General features: G+C 40.2%; 1 pseudogene; it reads right to left on the bottom strand.

Moving 5' to 3' along the window:
* Positions 1-770: 770 nt before the first annotated feature.
* Positions 771-5,393, bottom strand: LOC109896308 (protein CASC1-like; annotated as a pseudogene).
* Positions 5,394-13,247: the final 7,854 nt, after the last annotated feature.

A 13,247-nucleotide genomic window follows, 5' to 3' on the forward strand; every position in this document is an offset into this window, starting at 1 on the left:
GCGGCCCACTTTTTGGAAGCAAACCACTCGATTTCGTCTCTACGTTATATTGGCATCGAACATGTCACCCTCCCTAGGAGAGGGCTGACCTCGATAATTTATTGTTAAAACGAGAGGCTGCCTGGATCTTTAATTTAAAGACCCTTGCTCCCCTCGGTCTCAACGTAGACTTTGATCTGATGCCATTCTTGGGATTATTGTGATTTTGCTGTTGTAAATGTTTGTAGGCTTATGTAGCCAAATTGTATCTATGATCGTACGCTATCCGTTTTTTTTATATGCTATTTTAATATGAGAATTAACCAATGATATCAGGCCATGATTACAAACACCTGTGTGTCTTGACACTATATAAACAAGTCACCCCACAGTGTTTGTCATTATACCCTGATGAAGACAGCTTGTCTGTCTAAACATTGAACATTACATTTTTGTATCTGAGCACCTAGGGTGTGTGGCTCTCCTTTATTTTTCCATCTGCTCCACTCTTCTAGCCAGCACCTTGCCTAAATAGGTGTGCATTTCTTTCACCTCTAGATTATTCTGACCTATTGATTGACGTATAATTTTAGACATCATGGCTCTCAATAATAATAGGGAATCATGTCAATTCCACTCATTTCTATCTGAAAGTTCTGTACTTTTTGTGAAGAGTGACCCCCACAAGGTAGAAACTACATTCAGATTCTGGGATATATTAAATACATGTATTTAACAGTATCACTATCAGTCCCAGTCAATGTGGGGCCCGTCCAGTTCTCCTCCAGGTGTCACTCACCTTTAAGGTCCCAGCGGGCCACCTGTGGGTCCTCCAGGTACAGGACAGAGTCAGGCAGGGTGACTGTGACCCCTACAGGGGGACAGGTCAGGACCCCACTGTCCTCCAGCTTCATGGAGGCAGAGCCCTGGATCCGGGACTGCTCCGTGGGGTAAGGGAACGGCTGCAGCCCTGTGTCCAACAGCTGGGGGTTGGGGCGAGAGACACTAATTAATGTTAACTTAAGAGAAATAAAGGCAGAAGTGGTTCTTACTTTCCTCAAGGTTATCTAGTCCCCTTGATTAATGCATCATATCTAACAACTGCAAAGAGGAGTTTACACATTCAGTAACCCACAGAAGGGGTGCCCAGTGACAGTCCATGGAGTACATTACACTGAGCGGTCGGAAGGGAAACTGCTGTTAGAAAGGGCACTTTCTGAACTATACTGAACATAAATATAAACCCAACATGCAACAATTTCAACGAGTTCAGTGAGTTACCGTTCATAAGGAAATCAGTCAATTTAAATACATTCATTAGGCCCTAATCTATGGATTCCACAAGAATGGGCAGGGGCCCAGCTAGTCAGAATTTGTTTTTCCCCATAAAAGGGCTTTATTACAGACAGAAATTCTCTTTCATCAGCTATCCGGGTGGCTGGTCTCAGACGATCGCGCAGGCGAAGAAGCCAGATGTGGAGGTCCTGGGCTGGCATGGTTACACGTGGTCTGCGGTTGTGAGGCCGTTTGGACGTACTTCCAAATTCTCTAAAACAACGTTGGAGGCGGCTTATGGTAAAGAAATTAACATTCAATTCTCTGCCAACAGCTCTGGTGGACATTCCTGCAGTCAATGCCAATTGCATGCTCCCTCAACTTGAGACGTCTTTGGCATTGTGTTGTGTGACAAAACTGCACATTTTAGAGTGGCCTTTTATTATCCCCAGCACAAGATGCACCTGTGTAATGATCATGCTGTTTATTCAGCTTCTTGATATGCCACATCTGTCAGGTGGATGGATTATCTTGGCAAAGGAGAAATGCTTACTAACAGGGATGTAAACAAATTTTGCCCAAAATTTGAGAGAAATAAGCTTTGTGCATATGGAACATTTCTGGGATCTTTTATTTCAGCTCATGAAACCAACACTTTACGTGTTGCGTTTATATTTTTGCTCAGCATAGGTGCTGTACTTGGTGGTTCTGGTTCACCTCTCTCATCTCCCATCCGTTGAGTTGTTGGGACTGTGGCGGCAGGCGGAACACATCGCAGTAGAAGACTCCTCCCAGGGGTGTGTACTGCTGCAGGTCAACCACCTGACCCTCATAGCTGTCAATCACTAGGTCCATCGGGGTAGGGGAGTCTCCCTCACCTGGACAGGACACACGTACAGGTGAACATGGGAATCACAATATGGAATGAAAGGGGCTGGTTAATTCTCAAGCAGTGTTTATAGTAACATGGCTAGGGTTGCAAAATTCTGGTAACTTTCCCAAAATTCTATTTTTGCCAGAAATCTTGTTTGGGGGACTCCCGGATTCCCTACCGATTCCAGGAATGTTGCAACCCTAAACAGAACCCAAAAAGAACAGTGAAATATATCATGGGAATGATATTTGACCACTTTGTCCTCTGAGCCAGTTGTAGTCTCTCACCTGAGTCATCTCTGACTAGCACGGTATCTATCTGACTCCCTTTCTCCTCCAGCTTCTGTTTCACATCCTCCAGCTGCTTCTGACCACACCTCCTCTCCTCCTTCATAGACATCACACTCACCGCACTCTGACACAAACACATGCACACACACACAGACGTTAGCCTATGTCACTTTTAAAACAACTTTCCATTAATCCTATGACTTTTGTTTCCAGCTTATCTTCCTGCCTTTGGACCCTCTGACAGACTGCACCTCTTCCTCTGCACCTCCCTGCTGTGTGCTCCCTCTCCTGTCACCGTCTCTCCACGCTGCTCCGCAGGGGTCGCTCCCTCCAGAAGGGGCTCCTCACTGGCCCAGGGACATCCTGCTGGGAGTCTGGCTTTCAGGTTGGCCAGGTGAGACAAGTGGTTGTAGTGGGTGTGGAGGATTCTCACAGCGATGTCACTGGCAGGCAGCTGTTTGGGCAGCTCAAAGCCCAGCCACACCTCCTCGAACTGGAACCCTTTCAACCTGGAGAGCCACAAAGAGAGAAACACTGTCACAAATTGAAAATACTAAATAGTTCTGTTTTCACTTCACCCAACACATCCATGAGAATGGGTTTGAGTAGAAACAGACTGTTAGCAAGGAGACTAGATAGAAAGTATATTTGTGTGAAGTGAATAGAACGAAAGTCAGACATACGTCTGTGCCGTGCCTTGTTAAGGTTGTCCCACAGACACAGTGCGATGATGTCATCCTGGACCACTGTCTGCATGTTCCTCATCTCAACATCTGAGTGAGCGTTCGCCCACTGTGGCCAGAGAGAAACAAACAGACATCAGCAAAACATGCTCATCTTACATTACAAAACTTAAATACAGTCGTTTCCTAAACAAACTGGCAGACATGTTTTGTGCATGTCTTAAACATCATCAGTAACCCTACCTTGAGTATCTCCTCAGTGCTGTGGTCATGTTTGGATTGGATGAGAGTCTGGATGGAGAGCAGGGTCTCCTGGTACCTCAGGGCATCAGTTGGTTCAGGCTGGTCCCTCAGCATACCCTCCAGCTCCTCTAGCAACTGCAGGCGGAGATGAAGTGCAGCTGTGTTTATGTTCATCATTCATTTGGTAGAATCCTTATACAGATCAATACCGGTCTCAAATAGAAGTGCTCTTGACAGAGTCGCGTTAAGTGGGCTTAAACAGGAACAAGTGTTTTCAAATGCAAAACGGAATTGAGCGTTCTTATCGGACACATACAGAACAGGTAGAACCCCCTTCTCCTGTTTCATGTCTCCATAATGTGACCCTGGTGTTTAATAGCAGACCTACCTGTAGAGCCAGGGCACACTCCTTTAGAACTGGTTTGATCTGGACTTCTGGGTCCTCCCACCACAGGTTAATGAAGGTGTTGATCTCCTGCTGGACTGACGGGTCTGGACTTCATCACAATGCATGTACCTGTCTCACTGGGGAGAAAACAAGCAGTGTTTAACTACGTCAAATGGGGCTCATCTGATTTATTTATCTACGTCTACCAAGGCCTGCCATTATGGTAGTCTCTTGGACACGGTGTCTGGTAAAACCATAACAAGACTAGAATGGCTAGTCTTCAGTAACTACACAAAACTCAGGCCAGAGTTAGAGCTTAGAACAATCACACACCTTGGCTTTCGCTCTGGAGTCAGTCTCCCACATGTTGACTGCAGTCTGGTTCTCTTCCAGTAGATGACGCACTTCGTTCAGCTCGTCCTCTCTGCGATCTTTGTGCTGTCACAGAAAGCCAGCAATGATCACTCTTTTTCATTAGGACATTATGAACAGGTTTAACTTCCAGAGCCCTCTCCGTACACAAACACACCGATAACCATGAACGATAAAGGTCAGTGATGGTAACACTTTTAGCTCCAGTCTCTGATGCTCCTCCTGCTCCTTCCTCTCTCTCTCCAGCCTCTCTTGATCCTCTTTCTCAGCCAGGAGTCGAGCCTCCTCTACACAGCAGAGGGGAAAAGGAGTCATGGGTCAAACGTACACTCATGGGGCTACTTCAATAGCATGTAGCCGTGTACTATATCTATTACTGATGTATCACTGTGTATACTATTGAAGCATCTCATAATACAAATGGCAGTTCAATAACACAGATCAAATGGTACAAATGCACAGACAGACATACAACCATTAGCATACGACAGAGGTTTTGTCATGGATTGAATTATGAGAAATTACCAGTACCCTGTTCCTTTTGTCTTCTCTCATCCTCCTCTTTCTGAAGTTGCTCCTTTTCAGCCATACTGAGCTTGCCTCCTTTCTTTTGGGCAGACTTGAACCAAATCAACAATTCAATTTATTTAATTGTTTTAATTTAACCAGGAAGGGCTCATTGAGATTTAAAATCTCTTTTTCAAGAGCGTCCTGGCCAAGATAGGCAGCACCAAGTCATTACAAAAATTACAGACAAACTTCAAGTAATCTAGTAAAAACCATAGAATTCACAAGAGAATAACAAAATCAAAGACAGCAAATTAAAAACATTGACAGGTCAGGGAATCAGCCTCAAGATCATCCATCAGTGATTTAAAAATACCAATCGGGACAGGTTTTCCAGTTTAAAAGTATTTTGTATGGCGCAGAGTACATAAAAGCCCTTTTACCAAATTCAGTTAGGACATTTGGAACAGTTAGCAGGATAAAGTCCAGTGAACGAAGAGAGTACCCACCACATTTCTGAACAATAAAAATGGCCAAATAAAAAGGTAGTAAACCCAAAATGGCTTTGTACTTAATGAACAAATGCAAATGCAAGCAATTGTGATCATAGACACATTTGCAAACTACTGAATTCTTGCAAGATGCGGGCATTCAATGTTGCAACTTGCTGAAATCCTTGGGTGGCTAACAAGGAGAGAACATACAGAATAGAAAGTTAGGGGATAGAATATTTAGCTGTAGCAAGATAAGGCTGAAAAAACACAGACTTGCAGCAGCATCATAATTGCAGTAGCACTTGCTGTAATGAGAAAGCTGTGACTTGTTTGCAAGATACAGTGGGGCAAAAAAGTATTTAGTCAGCCACCAATTGTGCAAGTTCCCCCACTTAAAAAGATGAGAGGCCTGTCTTTTTCATCATAGGTACACTTCAACTATGACAGACAAAATGAGAAAAAAAAATCCAGAAAATCACATTGTAAGATTTTCAATGAATTTATTTGCAAATTATGGTGGAAAATAAGTATTTGGTCACCTACAAACAAGCAAGATTTCTGGCTCTCACAGATCTGTAACTTCTTCTTTAAGAGGCTCCTCTGTCCTCCACTCGTTACCTGTATTAATGGCACCTGTTTGAACTTGTTATCAGTATAAAAGACACCTGTCCACAACCTCAAACAGTCACACTCCAAACTCCACTATGGCCAAGACCAAAGAGCTGTCAAAGGACACCAGAAACAAAATTGTAGACCTGCACCAGGCTGGGAAGACTGAATCTGCAATAGGTAAGCAGCTTGGTTTGAAGAAATCAACTGTGGGAGCAATTATTAGAAAATGGAAGATATACAAGACCACTGATAATCTCCCTCAATCTGGAGCTCCACGCAGGATCTCACCCCGTGGGGTCAAAATTATCACAAGAACGGTGAGCAAAAATCCCAGAACCACATGGGGGGCCTAGTGAATGACCTGCAGAGAGCTGGGACCAAAGTAACAAAGCCTACCATCAGTAACACACTACGCCGCCGGGGACTCAAATCCTGCAGTGCCAGACGTGTCCCCCTGCTTAAGCCAGTACATGTCCAGGCCCGTCTGAATTTTGTGTTTGCTAGAGAGCATTTGGATGATCCAGAAGAAGATTGGGAGAATGTCATATGGTCAGATGAAACCAAAATATAACTTTTTGGTAAAAACTCAACTCGTCGTGCTTGGAGGACAAAGAATGCTGAGTTGCATCCAAAGAACACCATACCTACTGTGAAGCATGGGAGTGGAAACAACATGCTTTGGGGCTGTTTTTCTGCAAAGGGACCAGGACGACTGATCCGTGTAAAGGAAAGAATGAATGGGGCCATGTATCGTGAGATTTTGAGTGAAAACCTCCTTCCATCAGCAAGGGCATTGAAGATGAAACGTGGCTGGGTCTTTCAGCATGACAATGATCCCAAACACACCGCCCGGGCAACGAAGGAGTGGCTTCGTAAGAAGCATTTCAAGGTCCCGGAGTGGCCTAGCCAGTCTCCAGATCTTAACCCCATAGAAAATCTTTGGAGGGAGTTGAAAGTCCGTGTTGCCCAGCAACAGCCCAAAACATCACTGCTCTAGAGGAGATCTGCATGGAGGAATGGGCCAAAATACCAGCAACAGTGTGTGAAAACCTTGTGAAGACTTACAGAAAACGTTTGACCTCTGTCATTGCCAACAAAGGGTATATAACAAAGTATTGAGATAAATAAGTATTTCCACCATAATTTGCAAATAAATTCATAAAAAATCCTACAATGTGATTTTCTGGAATTTTTTTCTCATTTTGTCTGTCATATTTGAAGTGTACCTATGATGAAAATTACAGGCCTCTCATCTTTTTAAGAACTTGCACAATTGGTGGCTGACTAAATACTTTTTTGCCCCACTGTAGCTAACGTTAGCTTGATTACTTAGCTAACTCTGGTTTAGCTAGCTAACTAACGTTAGCTATGTAACGTAAGCCAATGTGTTACTTGCCAGAGCAAGTACTTATGCAACTACCTGTATCTTGATACTTAATATCTTAACAACCTAACCAGATATTAATTTTCTAACTCACTAGTTATATAATAAACTGAAAACTGCTCACCATCTTCTCTTGGTGGGATATATGTCAGAGGTAAACTCTTTTCGCATCGAAGTTACCGTGGAAACGGTAACGCAGGCGTGCACAGCAGGTCAATATTTTGGTTTGCGACATGTACAACGATTTATGGCGTTGTTTATGAACTTTTTTTATTTTTTATTATTAACAACAAATCAATACATAAAGCACATGAGGGAACACAAGCATACATAGATTACAAACAATGGACAATCGAGCTAGGGGGTACAATATCACATTACAATTACACAAGGACCTTAAGGGACATGCATATACTTACAATTCTAACAGCTTTTTTGTTAGTAGAGCATTTAACCGTCTTAAAATACAGTTCAATTTCTTTTTGTAGGGTACGAAAATGTGGTTTTCTGTTTGGAAATTTACATTTGTGTATATGAAATTTGGCCAAAAGAATAATGAAATTAATTACATAAAAATGATTCCGCTTATTTCTATTGTATGTAAAGAATCCAAACAGTACATCTCTCCACAATAGTGTAAAATCTTCATAAATGTGTTCAATTATAAACCTACTGATGTCTTGCCACAGTTTTCTTACATGCATACAATGCCAAAAAAGATGCACAACTGTTTCTGGGTGGTCATTACAAAAGGAGCAATTTGAGTTGATGTTTTCCTTAAACTTCTTCATATAGTGGTTGGCAGGATAATATTTATGAATAATTTTAAAGGAAATTTCCTTAATTTTGTTAACAAGTAGGTATGTTTGTGGCAACATCCAAACTTTTTTCCAACAGATTTTATCAATAAATCCATTCCAATAAGGCATGACATAAGGTATAGATACAACATCCTGCTGAAACAAGGATCGTATCGCTCTGTTGTTGAATGGACCAAAAGATAAACAAATCTTTCCTACTGATGAGTCAACAGGGTCAATAGAAGGTAGGCTCTGAGGGTCAGGTCTTGACATGTTCCTGAATAACATAGCAACACCTGAGGGAATGGCATCTAAAACAATTGCAAAATCTTTAGGTGTTACAGGGACCTTGTAAAGTGATAAGAATTCTTTATAACTGAGTAAAAAACCCTCTGCATTTACCAGTTGGCTCACCAATAGGATATTATTTCTGAACCAATATTCTAAAAACAGAGAGGTATTTTTATACAATATATCACGATTATTCCATATATAATATCTGTGTGGAGAAAAATTGTGTTTATAAATTAAGGACCATGACAAGAAAACCTGCCGATGAAAAGCAGAAAGTTTCACTGGAACTTTGTCAATATTATAATTGCAAAACAACATGAAGTTAAGGCCACCAAAAGTAGAGAAGACATGATGAGGAATAAAATTCCAGATAGAAGTGGGTCTTCTTAGGAATTGTTTTATCCAAATGATCTTGAAAGTATTATTTAAAGTAGTAAAATCCAGAAAATTCAGTCCACCATTCTCATAAGTGTTCATTACAACAGTTTTCCTAATGTAATGGGTACGGTTTCTCCAAAGAAAGTTGAAAAGCATCTGGTCTATCTCCTTGCTTATTTTACGGTCAAGATATAAAGATAGAGCACCATATGTTAGTCTAGAGATACCTTCAGCCTTGGTTATCAGGACTCTACCTTTTAAAGATAAGTCCCTCTGTAGCCATTGATTTAGTTTCTTCTGGGTTTTTTTAATAAGAGGGTTCAAATTTCGTAAGCCTCTAGACTTCTGATCCTTTGTAATGGTTATGCCTAAATATGTAAGTTCTTCTTTTACTGGAATACCATAATATGAAGGTGTCACACAATCTTTGACAGCCATGAGTTCACATTTCATAATGTTAAGATATAGACCAGACGCTTTGGAAAAGGATTGTATCACATTGATCGATATGGGAATTTGGTTAGCGTCTTTCAGAAAAAGTGTAGTATCGTCAGCCAGCTGGCTTATAATAATTTCTTTACCAGCTATGGAAATACCTTGTACAGGACTATTATTTAAAGAATTTGCAAGAAGTTGGGTGATTAATAAAAACAGGTACGGAGAGATAGGACAACCTTGCCTAATTCCTCTCTTTAACTCAAATCTAGGTGAGGTGCCATATTTCAATTTGATAGAGCTGTTACCATTTGCATAGAGAGTCTTAATAGCCTTACAGAAAAAATCCCCAAAGCCAAGTCTCTCAAGGGAGTGGAAGAGGAACTGATGCTCTACTGTGTCAAATGCTTTATAAAAATCTAAAAATAATATGAAGCTATCCTCAGTTATTAGGTCTGAGTAGTCAAGTACGTCTAATACTAGTCTGACATTGTTAGAAATATGTCTGTTCCTCATGAAGCCAGACTGTGTTTCATCAATGATTGCATCCAGAACTTCTTTAATTATTTTTGCAAGTAGTGAGGCTAATATCTTATAGTCATTATTAAGAAGACAAATTGGACGCCAGTTATCGATGAGCAGCACTTCTTTTTTAGGCTTAGGTATCAGTGTTATTAACCCCTGACTCATTGTAGGAGGGAGAACATTGTTTTTAATACTCTCTAAAAAAGACTTCAAATAGGAAGGGAGCTACTTGTTCAGAAAATAATTTGTAAAATTCTGATGTAATTCCATCAACACCTGGTGATTTATTGTTCTTTAGATGTTTGATAGACTCTATAATCTCTTCAACTTTGATGGGTTCATCACACTGTTTAGATTCTATATCACTGATAGAGTGAACATTATTCAGTGAGTTAAAAAACATATCAGTGGATTCCTGACAGTACGTAGAGCTATACAATTTTCTGTAAAAATTGCTGCAGTATTTAGCAATTAATTTTTGGTCATCTGTAATAACACCATCAATGTTTAACTTATGGATAGTGTTATTTTTAGAGTGAAATTTCTCAAGTCTAAAGAAATAGGATGAATTCTGTTCTCCCTCCTCAATCCATTTTTTCCTAGATCTAATAAAGGCTCCTTCTGCTTTTAATTTATATATATTATCCAGTTTATTTTGTAACTCAATTAGTTCCATCTTCTCCTCCCCCAAGAGGTCAGCTGGGGACCTCTGAGAAAGGGAAGTTATCTTAATGATCACCTTTTCCTCCTCAGCTCTTCTGGTCTTAGCAAGATTACTACCATATTTTCTAAGATATTTGGACACCTCAAATTTAAAGAGCTCCCAGTTCTTGCAATAAGATTTTTCTTCACAAGCCCTTTCCCAAAAGTGTGAGAGCAGATCTTTAATCTCAAATGTAACTATATCATTATTTAATAATGAGCCATTTAGCTTCCAGTAGGATGTTCTACCAAGGTTCGTATCAGGGGTAAATATTTTGATATCAATGTAAATAGCCTTATGGTCTGTGAGGGGAGTAGTACAAATATTTGTAGTAACACACTCACTATCAATACATTTGGATATAAGCCAAAAATCTATTCTGGATTGTCTGGAGCCTGTTTTGTTACTCCAAGTGAATGATCTTTCGGCCGGAAACCTCTCTCTCCATATATCAGTAAGATCAAACTTTTCCATAAAAAGTATTAAACCCAAATTCTGATTGGTGCCTATGGATAATATCATGCTTTCGAATGCTGAAGATGACGAATTCCCCTCTTTACCGGTTACTCCGTGCAAACCTCCACCCTCCAAAAAACCCAACATGAACTCTGACATCGTGGCTACTCTCTCCTTACTCATCAACTCCAGGTGTGACGCCATTGAGAAAATGGTAGGCGCGAACACCATGGTTATCGAAGGCTTGAAAAAGACTGTGGAGTTTGCATGTGGTGAAATTAATGATGTGAAAACGAGAGTGGCAAAAGTTGAAAAAAATGTGGAAAGGGTGGAAAAGAATAACAATGTCTACCATAGACGTCTCACTGATATGGAACAATACACAAGAAAATGGAACCTGAGACTCTACGGCTTGCCAGAGGTGGAGAATGAAGATGTGCGAGGAGAGGCTATCCGTATCTGCCAAGACGTTTTGCCTGCAGAGAAGAACAAAGTTGGTGTTACCATCGACGTTGTACATCGCCTCGGCAAGAAGCAACAGCAAAGCGATTCAAGACCCAGGGGTATCATCATCCTATTCACTACCAGATTCTACAGGGATGCTGTCTGGAAAGCTGCTAGGAAGAACGCCTTCCTTCAGAGCCATGGTATGCGTTTCGCCGAGCATCTCAGCCCGGAAGACATAGAAAGAAGGAACAAGTTGTGGCCAACGATCAAGATAGCACGAAGTGAGGGGAAGGCTGCTTACTTCGTCGGAGGACGAGGTTTCATCAACGGTTCAGAAATCCATATTCCTCCCTAAAATCTCACCAGAAGGAACAGGTTGATGGTTTCAGCCATGGTATTCTCATTTTCCTTATGCGGTTTACCTAACAAGCATCAGGTGACTATTTTAAAGGAATACTCAGGTATTTCAATTCATTAATTTGTTCTTGTATGACCAGAAGTCCTATTTTGTTTATAAACTTACGAAGAAGATTGAAAGCTGAATTTATGTTTTATGTATACAGTAACTAAGATACTGTCCTAAATGGCATACAGGTCTGCTCTGACTTTACACGGTTATTGTTCTATTTAGTTATTAATACTTATTTCCAAAAAAGGTCTTAGGAACGTTTATATGTAAAACATTTTGTTATACAATTATTTTATGATCAGTTTTCATATGTACTTAAAATAGTAGGTACCCTTTTATTTAAATTATTATTTGTTTTATTTCTCAAAATAGTTCCTGATTACACTAAAGAGGGTTTTTAGTCTCTCTTACTACAAGAACCCTTGGTTTGGTCTTGAACATAATTTCCAGTTGAGTTGAATTTCCAAGGTTATGGAATAAGCTATTTTCACTTTAAATTGACTTAAATGGTGCAGATCTCGGTTCCTTATCGTTTACGTTCACTGCTCCTACGTCTTTGACTCATCCTACTACAGTTTATACTTTTATATAATCTTTGTTGTTTTGTCTTTGTCTATATTATCTCTTAATGCTAGGGGGTTACGAAACAGTGTGAAGCGCAAGGCCTTATTTCTATTTGCTAAACAATTTCGAACAGATTTTTGCTTTTTTCAAGAGTCTCACTCAATTTCTGCTGATGACAACTTCTGGAGGTCACAGTGGGGCAACGATATTTGGCTTTCCCATGGATCTGAACGCTCTGCTGGTGTCACTACAATGAAAAATACCTTTGGTGGTAATATTCTACACTCGGAATATGACCCCTTTGGTCACTTTATTTGTCTTGTGATCAGTTACAATGACATTACACTCATTACTGTAAACTTCTACGGGTACAACACCAAACATGAGAATGATGAGTTGCTTGAATCTATAGAGAAACATATACTTCATTGGTTATCTAAATTTCCCAATTCGTTATTATTGATAGGAGGGGACTTTAACATTACAATAGATAATTCAACTGATAGATGGCCCCCAGGTAGGCCAACCAATCAGAATTTGGGTTTAATACTTTTTATGGAAAAGTTTGATCTTACTGATATATGGAGAGAGAGGTTTCCGGCCGAAAGATCATTCACTTGGAGTAACAAAACAGGCTCCAGACAATCCAGAATAGATTTTTGGCTTATATCCAAATGTATTGATAGTGAGTGTGTTACTACAAATATTTGTACTACTCCCCTCACAGACCATAGGGCTATTTACATTGATATCAAAATATTTACCCCTGATACGAACCTTGGTAGAACATCCTACTGGAAGCTAAATGGCTCATTATTAAATAATGATATAGTTACATTTGAGATTAAAGATCTGCTCTCACACTTTTGGGAAAGGGCTTGTGAAGAAAAATCTTATTGCAAGAACTGGGAGCTCTTTAAATTTGAGGTGTCCAAATATCTTAGAAAATATGGTAGTAATCTTGCTAAGACCAGAAGAGCTGAGGAGGAAAAGGTGATCATTAAGATAACTTCCCTTTCTCAGAGGTCCCCAGCTGACCTCTTGGGGGAGGAGAAGATGGAACTAATTGAGTTACAAAATAAACTGGATAATATATATAAATTAAAAGCAGAAGGAGCCTTTATTAGATCTAGGA

The sequence above is a fragment of the Oncorhynchus kisutch genome, linkage group LG9 (assembly GCF_002021735.2).
Source record: "Oncorhynchus kisutch isolate 150728-3 linkage group LG9, Okis_V2, whole genome shotgun sequence".
Classification (NCBI taxonomy): domain Eukaryota; kingdom Metazoa; phylum Chordata; class Actinopteri; order Salmoniformes; family Salmonidae; genus Oncorhynchus; species Oncorhynchus kisutch.